Source organism: Stenella coeruleoalba, assembly GCF_951394435.1.
Source record: "Stenella coeruleoalba genome assembly, chromosome: 4".
NCBI classification, from domain to species: domain Eukaryota; kingdom Metazoa; phylum Chordata; class Mammalia; order Artiodactyla; family Delphinidae; genus Stenella; species Stenella coeruleoalba.
In genome coordinates this window covers 141,592,731-141,606,925 of record NC_137149.1, presented here as the reverse complement: position 1 = coordinate 141,606,925, position 14,195 = coordinate 141,592,731, and the positions used below count along the sequence as shown (strand labels likewise).

Below are 14,195 nucleotides of genomic sequence, written 5' to 3'. Positions count from 1 at the left end.
CGACAGGATGAGTGGACTAAATTTCCCACAAAAACCTGACTGATAAAAGCCATTCAGAGTTTCTCAGTATTGCTAAGAAAGGCTCTGTTTTAATCTCCAGGCAAAGAAAGATAATCTACGAATGACTATTGAATTTTACATGTTATGTATTTAGATAAAATAATATACAGTAATACAAATTGCTTCATTTAGTTATCTGTAAGAATAACACCTCGGGGAATTAAGGAGAAGTTTTGCAAATTGGCAGACAAGTCTGCTATTACTTGAGACCGCTCTTCCTCTCACTAGCTTGGTTTAATCCTGATCCCACAAAGCAGTCTTTCCTAAGCCTCACCTATTTTGATTTGCCAAATGCCTTTGTTAATCATCTGGTGCTACCAGATGTCAGAATTCCCTGCTGCTATCTCAAGTATTGATAGTCTTTCACTTGCGGTAAATATAGCTTGTGTTGATTCAGTTGGCTTGTTCTCTGAACAGCTGGATGAGTGTCAGAGGGGCTTGGGAAAGAGGCTGAACACGTACTGAGAGTCCTGAGAGACTTGGTCACAGCTGGAAGATGGGACACCCGGAAGAGCCTGAATAACGACAAAGCTTGCATCTTATGCAAAATTTCCCTGTAAAATGGACTCTTTTTTTCCATTTGCAGATATACTTTGTCTGTGCTTGCAAGATGATATGGAAGCCTGACACATCTTGTGGGTCCCTTCCTCATAAATTACTACCATAAAAATGTTCATCACAAACACTTATTTTCTTAATAAGGTTTGCCTGGATCATCTCCTGCTCCAGTTTTCAGTGCGTGGTTCTTGGGTCATCTGCATCACCATCACATGGGGCTCCTGTGAAAACTGCAGATTTCAGGGTTTCTCCCAGATGATCTGAATCAGAATCCAAGTTCTGAGAACTACATTTTGAACATGCTTCCTGAGTAATTCTAATGCACCCTAAGTCTGAAACTACATGCTTAGATTAAGTTCCGTGAAGGTAGGATTCATGGCTGGTTTGTTCCCTGTGCTATATTTAGCACATAACACAATACCTGGAAGGCAATAGTGTTATATTTTATTTAGTAAATAAAATATCCAATGAAATCCCAAATACTGATTTCATTTTGCTTTTGAGGATCCTTCTAAGTAATGGAAAAATAAACAAATTACGTTCTTTAAAGCAAGAGACATAATCTTGCTTTGTAGATGTATTTTCAACTTTTGCAAAATGACTGCTGAGAGTAGCTGATCTTGCCAATTTTTGCAAGTGTTTTTCAATTTTACATCACTGAGCAACTTTATAGCTGTCACGGCTTTGCTGTCATAATGTTACAAATGGAAGGGACATTAGTGTTGGGTATCTTCTTTGTTACTGAGAAACCAAAGACACAGATCCCCGAAGTGAGAGACGCTTGCTTCTCATCCTACAGCGCTAGGCTCCAGTGGCAGTCGTAAAGGGACACGTGTATAGTAAAGAATTCTACCGGCAGAATTACTGATAAGAGTTGAGACTTTCAAATCAGTACTGCAGAGAATTCAACAGCTCATTCAGGTCTGTGTTTTCCAAAAAGAAAAGTTGAGGGGGAGGAATGTATTCTCAAGAAGAAATGTTTTTGACATGATTTTAACCACAATTGGCTGACCTCCTCCAAGAAGAGGAAAAGTTTAATTTCCAGATTTGTGACCTAAACAATTTATTTATAGTTACTTTGTCTTTCAGCTCTAAAAGTGTAAAATACAATATTAGTGGCAATGGTAGAATACCAAAGACAAGGCTACATAAGCATAGAGGCTGGTTGGCATTCCTGGCTAGATATGAATTTGGAACTGTTTTGAACAAATATTCTCAAAGTTTTTTTAAGTAGCTGAAATTAATTGAGGACTTACTTGTGCCAGGCTCTGTTCTATGTATTTTATGAGTATTAATTCATTTAACCCTCTCAACATACCTATGGAGAACGTTCTGTTTCCAGATAAGGAGTAGAGGCAATGAGAGGTTAAATCACGCGCTCAGCGTCCCACGCCTTCTACGTAGTCACGTAGCTCAGCAGGAATGGCGCAGGTATTTCGAGTTCGCAGTTCCGCTGCGCCAACAAAGGGCAGAGAAGGAGCCCCCTGGGCGGCAGTTCTACTGCCTAATCCTCTGGGAACCACAACCAAATCCTGCAGTTCATTTGTCTCATCCTCCTAAAATCATCTGTTACTCCAGCATGCTCTTTTTTTTTGGAAGGGGGACAGGATTTTTCCACCAATTCCCCCAAGGGGCTTTCTGCAGTATTCCTTTCATTCTACCTGCTACACGTGGAGGCAGCTTCTGGTAAGTACCGTCTTCCTGATTCCCTAAAATTGCCAGTGATGTTTTCAGGAGCCTTGCAGAATAGCCCTCTATGCTGAACTAGAAAGCTGCCCAGGTTCTCGGTAAAAAAAAAAGCATTTAAACCTCATAGCCAGGGCTTCCCTGGTGGCGCAGTGGTTCGGAGTCCGCCTGCTGATGCAGGGAACACGGGTTCGTGCCTCGGTCCGGGAAGATCCCACATGCCGCGGAGCGTCTGGGCCCGTGAGCCATGGCCGCTGAGCCTGCGCGTCCGGAGCCTGTGCTCCGCAGCGGGAGAGGCCGCAACAGTGAGAGGCCCGCTTACCGCAAAAAAAAAAAAAAAAATTCAAATTTTATTTGATTAAAAGCATGCGTCCAGGGCTTTCCTGGTGGCACAGTGGTTGAGAGTCCGCCTGCCAATGCAGGGGACACGGGTTTGTGCCCGGGTCTGGGAAGATCCCACATTGCCGCGGAGCGGCTGGGCCCGTGAGCCATGGCCGCTGAGCCTGCGCGTCCGGAGCCTGTGCTCCGCAATGGGAGAGGCCGCAGCGGGGAGAGGCCCGCGTACCGCAAACAAAACAAAACAAAACAAAAAAAACCTAATAGCCCTCAGAATCAAGCCAAACTTGAGACATTTTGATGCCAAACCTTATTTCTAACGGGTAACAAAAATACTAAATTCAGCTCCTGCTTCGCCTTCCCCTCCTGTCCCTTGAAAGGACAGGAGAATTATTTTGGGTTGAAGTAGCTGCAGACCATTAACACGTTAATATTATTTTTCCTAATTATTAGCCTACTTATTTAGGGGTTCACTAACTAAGTGAACTAGGATCCCTAAGAGTTGACATCCTCAGAAAATATGCCAAGGAGAGAAGACTTCCGCAATCCCTCCTGCACACAAATCTGAGGTTTTGAGGTTTAGTGATTACAAAACGTGCAAGTGGCAAACGTTACACTTGAAGTCTGATAGGTTTGAAAGAACCTCAACTAGCTCCAATTTTTTTAAATAAATTTATTTATGATTTATTTATCTTTTTATTTATGATTTATTTATCTTGTTATTTATCTTGTTGCTGTGTGTGGGCTTTCTCTAGTTGCGGCGAGCAGGGGCTACTCTTGCGGCGCACAGGCTTCTCATTGCGGTGGCTTCTCTTGGTGCGGAGCACAGGCTCTAGGTGTGAGGGCTTCCGTAGTTGCGGCGTGTGGGCTCAGTAGTTGTGGCTCGCAGGCTCTAGAGCGCAGGCTTAGTAGTTGTGGCGCACAGGCTTAGTTGCTCCGCGGCACGTGGGACCTTCCCGGACCAGGGCTCGAACCCGTGTCTCCTGCATTGGCAGGCGGATTCTTAACCATTGCGCCACCGGGAAAGCCCCTGTCCTGTAGTTTTATGTGAGAAGACCTAAGCAGGTCTGATTTCCATGTGTGTGTATGTATGTGTACATGCGTATTTATGGCAGAAGTACCACAAGTAATTTTAACCACCAACACATCTTAATATGTTGGTAATCACCAATATGTTAACTTACAGTATATAGGGCATATTTGTGCTATATAAAAATACAAGTTGACCCTTGAACAACATGGGGGGATTAATCCATGTATAATTTATAGCTGGCCTCCGTGGTTCCCTCCACATCCACGGATTCAACCAACCATGGACTCTGTAGTATTGTAGTGCTTACTGTTGAAAAATATCTTCCTATAAGTGGACCCACATGATTCAATCCTGCATCGTTCAAGGGTCAGCTGTATACAAGTCATGGAATTTGGCTTAAACACTTCCACTGAACACAGTTTGAAAACCATGGCCTAGATTATTCTATTTTATAATTAACCACACATTGCCCATGATAACATTTGGAGAATCTTTCTTTTTCTGTATCAGGTTAAATTGTTATCTAAACTTTTGTCCTCTAGGAAAGAAGTAATTTTCATGTAAAACCCTTTGTGTAGAATGGCTTGAAATACATTTATATATATAGTTCCTACTTTATTTTAGCTGGGGGAAAAGGAAAGTACTTATCGAGCACATCGACTAGGACTCATACATTTTGTAGAAGGTGGATACTTTAAGGATCTCTAATGGGAGCTTAGTACTCAATAGACAAACCTCATTCAGGAAAACACCATTGGGTATCCTTTATGTTGGTGTTTCTCCACCTTGTCTGACCACAGGATCACCCAGGAAAGTTTTTAAAAAATTCCTGATGCCATGATGCCTGATCCCCACACCACCCACAAGATTCTGATTTAACTGGTCTGGGGCGAGTTTCAGGGGTTGGTATTTTCAAAAAGTGCCTTGGGGATTCTGACATGAATTCAGTGTTAGAAAGCCCAGTTCTATCTGACAGGGCTTATTCTGGGTACCAGAGGAACAAAGATTATCAATGTCTCCAATGGGAAAGGAAAATAAAGAATAATTTAACCTAGAGTGTCAAGTGCTAAAAAAAAAGAATATATAAAATACTATATCGAATTAAGAAATCAGTAAGTCTGTGGTTGAGCGCATTCTGATAGACTTACGGTAATTCTAATGTGGGCGAAGCATGGAGGTTGAGCGCATTCTGATAGACTTACGGTAATTCTAATGTGGGCGAAGCATGGAGGTTGAGCGCATTCTGATAGACTTACAGTAATTCTAACGTGGGCGAAGCATGGAGAGGCTCTCGGTGGAACTGATGATGGTTGGGTTGGAAGTAGGATTCTTTCAGCAGGGAAGAAATTATGTGAATAAAAGTACAAAACTGGACTTCCCTGGGGGTCCAGTGGTTAAGACTCTGCGCTTCCACTGCAGGCGTGTGGGTTCGATCCCTGGTCGGGGAACTAAGATCCTGCATGCTGTGCGGTGTGGCCAAAAAAAAAAAAAGTGAAAAACCGTAAGATGTAGGGAGTCATCCTGTACTTCTGACAGTGGACAGAAATGCTTAGGCACTTTGGAGGTCATCTGACCCATTTTCCTGATCTTAAGCACAACTTCCCAGAATGGATCCATGATTTCCCTTTTGTGACACCCTGTGTATACTGGGAGGCCTGGGTCTTAGCAGTAAATTCCATATGCATTAGCTCTTTTAGATAATAGTGCCCAGTACACATCATTTCATAAATGCCATTTCTGTAGCTTGAAAAGTTAACGCATCTTCCCAAGTGAGCATCTTAGTCACTTCTCAAGAGCAGGACAAGAGCCATTACCTTGTCAGAGTCAAACATAGAGCAAAGAACTCTTTCCCCCATGAGGTCTAATAAAGCAAATCACTTACATGGAAAGACATTTTTGCCTGAAAGATAGGCACACATGGTGAGTCATAAATCAATAAAAACATAACCATAAGCTATTTAGTGATTCATCCATTCCTTATTTCTAAAATAAGCTTCAGGCAGAAGAGCAGTTTACTTATATCATCAGATTCTTCTCTAAGACGCACCTATAAAAATGCTAGGGTCAAATCATGCCTTTGACTGCTGGGATAAAATTCCCATTGACGCAACACCTCAGGAAATCTGTGGTTGGCAGAAGAAAGGTACCAATACCTACCTCTCTGCTTCCATCTGAGAAAGCTTTTCGACTTTCTTTTCTCTGTAACTAAATGAAATTGGGCCTTACTTTTCATACCTTTTTATTTTTGAAAAGAAGTTTGCTAAATGTGGTGAACTGTATTTTCCAAAAATGGCCAAAGCATTATTCCCAGGACCAGCACTTTGCCCTTTGTCATTCCCCCATCAAGAAGAAGAGTCTATTTCCTTTCCTTTTGAAACTTGACAGGCCTTTGTGACTGCATAGACGAAAAGAATGCGGCATGTCTGTTTCTCTTCTCTTCTCTCTTGAACTTGGGTGGACCTTCATGACTGCCCCCGTGAATAAAATGCAGGGGAAATGATGCTTCTCAGGCTTAGTCATAAAAAGTGATGCATCTTCCATCTGGATCACTCTCTTTTGGAATGCTTGCCCTAAGAATCCCACCACCATGTTGTCAGGAAGCCCAGGCCACGTGGAGAGGCCACATTAGATATTCTGGTAGGCAGTCCCAGCTGAGGTCCCAGTCAACAGCCAGCACTAACTGACAAACATGGGACTGACCCAATATTTAGATGATTCTAGACCCCAACCTTGGAGCCACCCCAGCTGAGGCCGAGTAGATCAGAGTCAAGATGCCATCACTGAGCCCTGCCTAAACTGCATATTTGGGAACAAAATCAATTACTTTATTTTAGGTCACTAAGTTTTGGTATTTTTTACACAACAATAGATAATTGGAACAACAATAATGAATAAGCTGATTTTTTAAAATTTCAAGACAATTTTCAGGATTTAATCAATTCTACTTTGAATATATTCAAAAGACATATTAATCAATTAAGGCTGTTGTAAAATAGCGGAAAGTAGATTCAAGAACCACTGTGGAAAGAAGGAAGAGGATTCTGTGTTTCAGACTTACATCCCACTTCCAAGCCCCCATCTTCCTCCAGCACCTACATTGGTATTAAATAGTCAGTTTATTTTGGAAAGATCAGAGCTCAGAAATGTAAGTAAGGATACCCAAACCTCCACCTAACTGATTTGCCTCAGGCGTCCTATTTATTCATAGGTAATAAGTATATCGGTCTCAAGAAGTGATGCAGCTTATCTTCCTAGGACCCCCTCTTCTCGTTATGGACACATACACAGCCTGTACCTGGTGGGCAGTTTTCCAGTGCCCTTCCCCCTGGCACTGAGCAGGCTTTCCATAATGGTAGTTGTCATCCAACCTGCTGGAGTCCCTCACCCACACCCCGGCCTTTTTTGCCATGTCCTCTTGTGGCCAATCTTGAGCTACCACTTTCTCGGTTCTTTTTCTGTGGTTGCTAGCGCTGATGAGGGATAACATAGCTACGCTAAGTCACTCTGTATGAACTTCAAATGAACATTTACTGTCATTCAGCAAGGCCTTTAAAAATTCAGCCTTCTTGAATTGCTAGTAGTTTGGAGGTTAATTGTCCCAGAATGTTTCAAAATGCCCAACTTCTATTCAAGGCTTCTAACACATGACCTAAATCATTTTACATGAAGTTAGAGGTCATTGGGACCCACATTTCTTCTTCTGTGATACAATATCTTTACATCTCAGTAGCTTGGCCCCATGCCCTCAACTCTAGTTTGGAACATGTATCATCAGTGATAGCCATTTCCTTCCAATGGGAAAAAAGAATATTGCCCTGGGCCTCCTGCTGTTTCCTCATCATGCAGCTGTGCTTCTCTGCCCGAAGGAGGCCTCCCTGGGCCAGCATACGTCTCACCCAGCCCTGACCTTGTGGTCTCTAATACACACACACCCCTAGAAAAAAAGTCACCCCAAATACTTACAATTATCATGAGAATTCTAGTCTGTTACACTACATTATATACATAGTAGTATATATATACATATATACCTCGTTATATTTCATTTAATTATATTCTACATTTAAAAAAAAACTGGTCATGCCTGCTGGTAATTTGAGGACTACAGTTTAAAAGACACTGGTCTAGAGGGAAAGATTAGGTTTCCAGTCTGCAGATAGGCGTGGGCCAAACCGAGAAGGAAGAACTAAAGACCAAAGATGGTATCAGAAACTTCTTAATAGAGTAGGGACAGCAGATAGCAAACAAAGTTCAAATAACAGAGGCCTGAGCAAATCAAGGTGAGACAGAGAGAAAAGAAATTCAGGAAGCAAGTACACTTAGATTTTTTTTTTAACATCTTTATTGGAGTATAATTGCTTTACACTGTTGTGTTAGTTTTTGCTGTATAAAAAGTGAATCAGCTACAGGTATACATACATCCCCATATCTCCTCCCTCTTGCATCTCCCTCCCACCCTCCCTATCCCACCCCTCTAGGCGGTCACAAAGCACCGAGCTGATCTCCCTGTGCTATGCGGCTGCTTCCCACTAGCTAGCTATTTTACATTTGGCTCACTTAGATTTTTAAAGTGTGTACATGTAGAGACTCAAGCCCGCTGGAAGGACACAGGTGGAGTACCTTGCAAGTAAGTGGGCTCTAATTTTAAATACAGTGGGATTGGCGTCATGCCTAGTAGACAGAGAAGTGCTGGCTTCATATTCCCTGATGGGTTTTCTGGGGGTCACGGTTCACCTGAGAAATTTGCAGATGACCTGAGTAGATGCCTGACGAGGAGAAGAAGAAATCTAGAAAAGTTAGATCGGTGAATAGAGAAAAGATCAGAAAGAAGGCAGATATACAGCCTCTCTGTTGAGGAAGTTTTAGCAGTTGGAGCATTTGTGGGAAGGTGGATACAAGGATCAGGGAAAGAAGTTGCTTGATTTAAAGAAGTCTAAGGCTTATCCAGTTCTATGTAGGGTGCAGCATTTGATGACAGGAGCCAAACGAAGCCTTATTGCCTAAAGAGAAAATACAGAAAAGTATGCTAAAATTTCCTGTGTCTCTAGCTCAGGTGGAAGGTAAGGAGACTTACAATAAAAGGACCACCAGCAAAAGTACGGAGGATTATTTTTAACTGCTATGTGCCTGTTTTCCCAGCTGTAAAATGTGGATCACAGTTGAATCTCCCTCATAGGATAATTGGAAGGATTAAATGAATTTGTATATGTAAAGGGTTTAGAACAGGGCCTGGCACATGATAAGCATTAAGTAAATGTTCCTGTTATAGTTATTTTTACTGCAAAGTTCAAATAGTACAAAATCTTGATTCGAAAGTATCCAGTATCTTTGAGTCTCTTAGAATTTGCTAAGGGACTTCAGCAACTGCGGCTTCAACTTGAATAGGATGGACCAAGTCCCGTGTTTTGGGAGGATCTCCATTTTTTTCAACTCCAGTGATACTCCTGGCCTCTTCCCAGCCCTTCACTCACTGTCCCCAGGCAAGAGGAGTGGCTTGTTTATTGAGTTTGGAAAAACTGCTTAGAATGTGCCACTCTATACCTTCTCCTCTCTTTCACTTTTGGATGCAGCTCGCCCGCAGGAAGTTATGAATTCTCTACTCCTACGTGTTATAAACCTGCAAGATCAGGCCTATGATTGCCCAGAGCTGCTTGTTGCTGGCTAGGGACCCTTGAGTAATTCAAGAGTGAAGTAGAGGAGGCCTGGTATGGCTGTAAATCTAAGACGGGTCATTCCTTCCAATCAGACACTTATTATAATAAACATATTTTAATACCCATCTGTCTGATCTCTGTACCTTCCTCTCAGATGGTTCTGAACCCAGGAGTGACAGGGAAGGGTGCTATTCTGTGACTTCCTAAATCTTGGGAGCTAAAACTCATGCAAGGCATGAAAGTGTTCATTTCAAAGCAAATAAGCACTTTATGAAAGGTATACTGTTCCATTTAGCTGCTTCTTTCTTTCCTGTCTTGATCCTTATGTATATTCGAATTTTTATTCTCTCCTGACACTGTACAGCTGATTAAGCTATTAGCAACTTTAATAAAGTATTCTGTTTTTACAAAATGATGTTTTCCTAACATGTTCTCTATCCATGCCCTATGAGTCCTTGGTAGCCACCCAGTATGGAAGCCAGTTTCCATAGGGGTAATTAACGACAACAGTTCCATTCCTAGAACGTTCAACCCTATGTCTCAATTAATATTCCCAACATATGGCAGCCTGATGAATCACTTGTATGTATTAGTAAAGTGCATGTGTCCAAATCAGTCGTTCTCCACTAGGAGGCTATATCTGATTCACTCTGGGGGCTTTTATAAACTACACAGTAGCATCCTTTCCTTCCCTAGCACAAGATTCTAGCCACCCTATGGTCAGAGTCATCTCCACTTAGGTCAGAAAACAGACAGACAGGTTCTTAATTTGTCTCCTTTATTTATATTTTCTATGCTTGTGTAAGTACATCTTCTGATTTCTGAGCCTTTCAAACTTGGGTTACTTATTATGTTATTCTAACCTATTTTCTATTTTCGAATATACGTCAGATTGGTCTTTTACTTGTTGGGGTTGATATTACGTAATGGCTAGGAGCATGGCATTTTATGGTATTAGTGAAATCTGGATTAAGGACTCTGACCTGCTTCCGGGTAACTTTTCTTAATCTGTCTTAAGTCCCAGTTTTCTTGTCTATAAAATGGAGAACATAGGAGTATTTTTCTCATAGAGATACTGTGAGGATTAAAAGACAAAATGAGCTGATGTATGTAAAGTGCTTGGCAAAATGTGCAACCCAAATATGAACAATAGTAAGTGTTCAATAAAGTGTTAGCTATTATTATTATCTTGTGCTTACTTCAAGAAGAGAGTTTTTTCTTTTAATCTTTTTTTTTTTAAGATTTATTTTTGGCTGCGTTGGGTCTTAGTTGTGGCATGTGGGATCTTTCGTTGCAGTGTGTGGGCTTATCTCTAGTTGTGGTGTGTGGGTTTTCTTTTCTCTAGTTGTGGCGCATATGCTCCAGAGTGCGTGGGCTCTGTAGCTGTGAAGCACGTGGGTTCCAGAGCCCGTGGGCTCTGTAGTTTGCTACACACAGGCTCTCTAGTTGAGGCGCGCAAGCTCAGTAGTTGTGGTGCACGGGCTTAGTTGTTCCGCGGCATGTGGGATCTTAGTTTCCTGGCCAGGGATCGAACCTCCCTCCCCTGCATTGTAAGGCGGATTCTTTACCACTGGACCACCAGGGAAGTCCCTCCTTTAATCTTTGTCTAATAATCTTTTATTGTTTCTTCCTTTCTGTGTTGCTGTCTAACCCTCAGGAGGCTTTAAATGACAATTATCTGTTTTCTTCAAGGGAATAAACTTACTACTCTATCAGTCTCAGTTGGAATTAATTAAAAGCTGTGCCAACTATATATGATAATGAACAATTTATCTCACATAATTCTTTCAATAAATACTTTTGAGTTCCTGGTGAGTGACTACATTCTGTAAGATTCCTCTCTTTAAATTGTATCATTTACTTTAAAATATTTTACTATTTGAGACTGGCCTTCCCCAGTCATTCTGAATTAATTTTGTGCATCTATATAAGAAATAATAAACTGATCTCATTTGATCTATAATGAACCATAGCATGGAACACTTCAGCGCCAATTTATCCATCCAATAATTAACATTCCCATATGAAATGTCACACCTTTCCATCTTGCATGCTTTACTAAGAATTAGAGCTGCCAGATAACATGTAGATGCCCAAATAAATCTGAATTTCAGACAAAAATGAATATATGTCCCAACTATTGCAGAGGGTGTACGTCTATAACATTATTCATTATTTAACTGAAATTCAAATTTAGCTGGCATTGCTAAATCTGGTAGTCTTGCTAAAGAATGCAGGCAGAAAGGAGATTTAAAACCTGAAGTAATGGTACTGCCTTTAAGTATGATTGCTAAACTTAGAGATTGCCGGGCCAGGCCATTCTCTTATGTTTACATGTATATATAAAATTTATATATATATATTCATATATAATATATCTCTATATATCTATAAATATATGCAAATATATTATGTCTATAAATATATAGAGATATATAGTATAGATATATAATACATAAATATATTATCTATAAATATATATTATATAAATATATATATATTTAACTTGATCAACCAGTTATTTGCCATAACTGAAGAAAAGGCTGCCTGTGTTCCTTCACTTTGTGGTTAGAGGAAACATACCTCAATCTGCAAATTCAGGACAAGAATGTTGTTGCCTGGTGTGCTAGTCAGGCTTAATTGATGTAATATCAAAGACCCAATTCAAGCCTGCTGTCTTTGCAGGGGCCCTAAGCCCCACCCTGCTTTCCTACCTTCCTGGATCCTGTCTGTGCACAATTCCTCCATTGATTTCTCAGGCTTCACCTGGAGTTCTATCTGGGTAGAGCCGGCAGGATCAGATTAACACTTCAAACACAGAAATAGCTCCATACATAGACTGGTGAGTAAGGGCTATGAGATCAGTACTTAACCGTGACTTTTGCCTGTAATTTAGCTGTCAGCTTCATTTCTGAGAGCTCAGACTTAATGGCCATGTAACGCAAACCTCACTTTTAGAAGAAATTAATTTGGCTTTGTCCCCGTTTCTGTAAATGGGAAAACAGAACTCCCTCTCTCTTTTCTGTGGTACACAATTTTGACTTTCATTCTGTAAATATCCAGTCATCTTTACTGTCTTTAAGGTGCCTTTACTTGGCCTCTAGTTCTGCCGTGTACACCGGTGCAAGGGCCAAGGTAACTCAGTCATGAAAACTGCCTACTGAGCTGGGCAAAAAGAAAGCAAAGGGATCATCTTCTGGGTTCTGATAGTACTCTCAACTGGGAAAACTGATAGGACCTAAGATAATGGGCCGGTCATTGCCCTTCTTCAGATGATTATACGCATGTTTCCTCTTAAAATCTTCTATCTGGAAAAAAAGGTATAAAACATTTTCTATTAAAGTAACTCTCCTGGAAATGTGTGCATTGTCTCCTAGGAAGGCGACATCAATTACTACCCAGTGGTACATTTCTATAGGAAAAAAGATTGATATTGGCTTACCTATAAGGCATAAGTCTCAATGATGACAATAATAAATTTGAAGGATTAGTTGGCTGGACCTGTTTCTATAGAATAATATTCATAGTTAAAGTTACAGAGTTATATTACAGAGGGGGGAAGTGATTAAAGAACACACATATACGCACAAGTATATCAAACTTGCTGTTTGCATTAAGACAGTATTATTATGAAGAATAATTATAAAAAGGATCATTGATTACCAAAAATTAAGGATCATAAAAAGCAAAGTTTAGTGTATATATATATAATATATATGTGAATCAGATACTATCTCATAAAAAGTGAAGGATGAAAATGACAATACATTTAAAATATGCTTCATATTGTATAGATAATTTAATGCAGACTGAACCCTAGAATAATATATACTCTTATCCATATGAAAGACACATTATATAACCCAAAGATACACATGGCACTTTGCATAGATGGATGTGTGTATATTGAATAGTACGTTTTACTCTAAGGTAGGGGCTGGCAAATTACAGCTCATAGGTTGGATGTCTTTTTTTGTAAATAAAGTTTTATTAGAACACAGACACATTCGTTTGTTTCTGTATTATCTGTGGCTCTTTTCACACTACACAGTGGATGTGAATAGTTCCAATAGTGATTATAAGGCCCACAAAAATTTTTGGTAAAACACAAATATTTATCTGGTCTTTAAAAAAAAAAAAAGCTAAGACATGGTTATGGTATCTCTAACTATAAAAAAAGTAAAACAAATCGTGTCTGTTTTAACAATTTCATAATGTGAAATTCAATTTAGCTCTTCAGTGTTGACAGAGCAACAGGGAAAAATGCCAGGTTCTGAGTAAAGATTTTAATGTGTGTGTAGATAAGTAGAAAAAAGAAAACTTTTCTGTATGTCCACTCCAATTTTCTTCTCTTTATAATTTTACTTATATTTCCCCCCTCTCATTTTTACTATTTTGTTTCTAGCTTCTCCTCACTTATCTCTGTCCTACCTTTTTCCACATTTTTCACACTTCCACCATTTTCCCACATATATTTAAATTTAAATTTAAATTTGGGATTCACGTAAATCATAGGACTTTTTGCATGGAAGATGTATTTATCTGTATCCACATGAGCAGTGTTGAAAACTTTTCACCTCTGATGAACTAAAAAGATAAACTGAGTAAGGTGAATTCGCCTCTTGACAGTTTCCCCGATATCTGTTTGATGTTATGTAACAGCAAAGCAGGAAAAATACACTTGCAGTTCAATATACTTATAAGCTTTGGGGGTAACTCTGGTAATTTTTCAGTTGTTGGCAATTAAAAGACAAGTAAGGGGCTTCCCCGGTGGCGCAGTTGTTGCGAGTCAGCCTGCCAATGCAGGGGACACGGGCTCGTGCCCCGGTCCGGGAAAATCCCACATGCCGCGGAGCGGCTGGGCCCGT

At 40.4% G+C, this 14,195-nt stretch overlaps 1 long non-coding RNA gene across 6 annotated transcripts in view; it reads left to right on the top strand.

Annotated features, from left to right (window-relative positions):
* Positions 1 to 1,865: 1,865 nt before the first annotated feature.
* The window catches only part of LOC307186235, a 358,643-nt gene continuing 346,313 nt past the window's right edge, over positions 1,866 to 14,195 (top strand). For all 6 annotated transcript variants that reach the window (XR_013828283.1, XR_013828284.1, XR_013828285.1 and 3 more), the window contains exon 1: positions 1,866 to 2,304. This is a non-coding gene — a long non-coding RNA (uncharacterized lncRNA). The remainder of the gene's footprint in view (positions 2,305 to 14,195) is intronic.